This window comes from Propithecus coquereli, unplaced genomic scaffold, assembly GCF_000956105.1.
Source record: "Propithecus coquereli isolate 6110/MARCELLA unplaced genomic scaffold, Pcoq_1.0 Scaffold390, whole genome shotgun sequence".
NCBI classification, from domain to species: Eukaryota; Metazoa; Chordata; class Mammalia; order Primates; family Indriidae; genus Propithecus; species Propithecus coquereli.
Window position 1 is genome coordinate 1,262,439 of NW_012149619.1, and position 3,388 is coordinate 1,265,826.

The 3,388-nt window shown below is 51.5% G+C and overlaps 1 protein-coding gene across 1 annotated transcript in view; it reads left to right on the plus strand.

Annotated features, from left to right (window-relative positions):
- Positions 1-2,530: 2,530 nt before the first annotated feature.
- TEKT1 (tektin 1) overlaps positions 2,531-3,388 on the plus strand; it is a 22,903-nt gene continuing 22,045 nt past the window's right edge. Inside the window, exon 1 of the mRNA XM_012652589.1 lies at positions 2,531-2,622. The gene's annotated coding sequence lies outside the window, so the exon portion shown is untranslated. The remainder of the gene's footprint in view (positions 2,623-3,388) is intronic.

Genomic DNA, 3,388 nt, shown 5'->3' on the forward strand with positions numbered 1-3,388 from the left:
GAGCCCAGGAGCTGGAGGCTGCAGTGAGCTGTGATCATGCCATTGCACTCCAGCCTGGGGGACAGAGTGAGACTCTGTCTCTTAAAAAAAAAAAAAAAAGGTTGGTTAGATTTATCATTACTTTTATCTCATTGTTTTCAATTGACATTAAACTTTATATTGTTTTGTTTCACTTTATTTTTATGGCTGCTCTCTCACAGGTGATACTAGTTTTCCATTTATGGTCGTGGTGTAGTTTCCTTTTAAAATAAATATGCTTACATGTAAAATGAGTGTATTTGAAGAAAAACATCAAAGTAATTTTACAGGTGGTACAAGGATATGTCAAAAATCAAGAAGGTGGTATAGAATGGCTGAAGTTTGAAATAAAGTTAACTTTATTTCAAACAACAAAAATCTGAAAATCACTTAAAGTTGAAATATACTTTGAGTATTTCTACTTTGAATAAAAGCTTTGGCTGTATGCTCATTTATTTAGTAAATTATAAGCCTTGTGCTGGATATCTGCTTGAAATTTCATTATTTCCTACCCATATACTGGTGCCAGGCATACGCTGAGTAAATTACTCATAATAAGTTGTTCCACGTTTCCCCTACTGGACTCATTCCTTTGCTGGCCTGTGTATGTTGTGTGTGCAAAATAAGATTTTTCTTTTAAACATATTTTCAATTACTTGCTATTACACTTAAACTCCATAATAAACAGCGAAATAGCTGGAGGAGAGGTTTGGTTTTTTAAAAGCACATCGAGAAACGCAACACTATCCAAGTACAGGCCTTTCAAAGGGCAGAACACCAGCAGAGGCATGGCATGAAACCAAAGTCCCAGGGTCGGTTGTGAGGTGAAAGAGGCTCGGGGTTTTCTATTCCCTTCCATCCCGTGGAGGTGGGGAGAGGAGTAAATTTGTATACTGATGCAAAATGCAATGGCGACCTATGACCATTATATATGTGTGTGTGTGTGTGTGCGTGTAGCAAATTTCACGTACTTTTGCCAATGCTATCATGTTTCCAACCGTTCCAAGAAACTGCCCCTTTTGTGAACTGGAGCGCAAGCTACAGGTCTGGCTCTCCAAGGTTTCCTCAGGAAACCGCAGAGGCCACGCAGGGCTGGCTCGCTCCATCAGGACGGCGGCTCCGACAGACCCAGCATGCCGCCTTCTTCTCGCCCAAGCTGAGAGGACGCCCGGCCAGCGCGCATCTCCCCGGAAGCCCACACTACGTTCTGCCCACCCAGCGCTCCGGCCGCCGCGCTGGTGGAAGCCAGACATCCTCCTTTGCGGGCCCGCCAAGCCCGGACGGACAGGGGCTGGGGCAACCTCTTTCGGGTGTCCCGGAAATGCAGTACCAAGGCTGGGACGCGGCGAGGAACTCCGGACTTGCCCGCCCACGGTGGGGACCCCGGACCCAAGCGGGAAACATCAACCGGGAACCAGGAGCTGCGCCTCTTCCGGGGCGGGGCAGGCCAGCGCTGCTCCCTAACCAGCTCTCCTCTGAGGGCTGGGGAACATGAATATGCAAAGAAGCCCCCCAGCCTGCCACTGGGTAGGCGGCGTGTTTAATATTCATCACGCCTCAAGAGTCTCTGGGAGCTCGCAAAGACTCGCGATACGTAGGGGGCGGGAACGAGGTAGGACTTCCTCTGATTAGTTGAAGGGGCTAGTGAGAGTGTTTACCACATGGGCGGGATATTTGGATACCTATTTTCTGTGTTTCGGAGTATGTAAACGAGGACCCAGGTCAGTTTTTTTCCAATCCGTATTTACCTCCCCGTCCCCCCGTGTAATTTCTTTACTCCATACATATTAGTGCTTTACCAGTGTGCTACAACCATAAAGAGCATATTCCAAGCACGGTATTCGTTTGAAAGCTCCAATCCGCTCATTTCATAGATGGAGAAACTGAGGCCAGAGTGGGAGGACTTGACGTCGGTCTCCCGACTCCCAGCTCTGGGCTGTCCGTCTAGGGCCGGCCCCGGCCGCGGGCTGCAGAGCGCCCCCCTGGGGTCCTATACCTGCGGCTGCGCTCGCCCCGGGCCCGCGTCTTCCCCCACCTCCGAGGCTTCTGCTTCTTACCCCTCCCGGCTGCGACAACCCAGGAGCCCCTCGCGCCTCCGCCACGTGCAGCGTCGGGTCTCTGGCTTGGTGGTCCTGGGTCCGCCTGCGGCTGCCACGGCCTGAAGACCTCACCCAGCCCAACCCTACCGTACACCTGGGGAGCCCAAGACCCAGCGGGGTCAGCGAGGTTCGAGGTGATCCAGCCCGCGGAAGAGCCAGCGCTAGATGCGGGTCTCCTGACTCCCAGCCCCAGGCTTTGGCCGCTGTTTCCTGCTTGGTGCCCGCGTCTTCGTGGTGGGTTGAGATGGCCGAACATCTGGCGCTACTGCTGGCGCGCCACATCACTGCGTCTGTCTCTGGTGCTCAGAGCCGCAGAATTCGCGCCTGCGCAGAGACTTTGGCAACGCTGCACGCGGCGGAACCCGCCCCCTTTTCCCTGGCGACGCGTCACCGGTTGCCACGGAGACCGCGCTGTTTACCTCACTGTCCTGCCGGAGCCGGGAGCACCAGTTGGGGTAAGGAGGCTCCCATCCCGAGCTTGTGTAGACTTCTTTGTGGCGCTGAGGTAAGTAAACCCTGGCCCTACCCCACCGACTCATAGCCGCAGCCCTTCGCCCTACCCACGGCTTTGTACCGGTTGGGATCAGCCCTAATTTAGGTCCCCACCTCTCTGGGGTTAAATTTTTTTTTTTTTTTTAGACAGAGTATCACTGTGTTGCCCGGGCTAGAGTGCTGTGGCGTCAGACTAGCTCACAGCAACCTCTATGTCCTGTTGTTTAGTTATCCTACTTCTTATTTTTGGTCATTTAAGGGGGTTACATTTTTTTTTTTTTTTTGAGACAGAGTCTTGCTCTGTCTCCAGACTAGAGTGCCGTTGTGTCAGCCTCGCTCACAGCAACCTCAAACTCCTGGGCTCAAGCGATCCTACCTCAGCCTCCCAAGTAGCTGGGACTACAGGCACCCACCATGATGCCTGGCTAACTTTCTCTATTTTTAGTAGAGATGGGGTCTTGCTCTTACTCGGGCTGGTCTCAAACTCCTGAGCTCAAGCAATCCTCCCACCTCAGCCTCCCAGAATACTAGGATTACAGACGTGAGCCACCGTGCCTGGCCTGTTACTGTTTTTATTGTTGTTGCTTTATAGAATTGTTTACTTTTATGTAACTTTTAGTCTTTTTTTCTTTCTTTTATTTTAAGAGACAGGGTCTCATTTTGTCACTCAGGCTGGAATGCAGTGGTGCAAAGATAACTCACTGTAACCTCCAAATCCTGGGCTCCAGAGACCCTTTTGCCTCAGCCTCCTGAGTAGCTGGGACCACAGGTGCATGCCA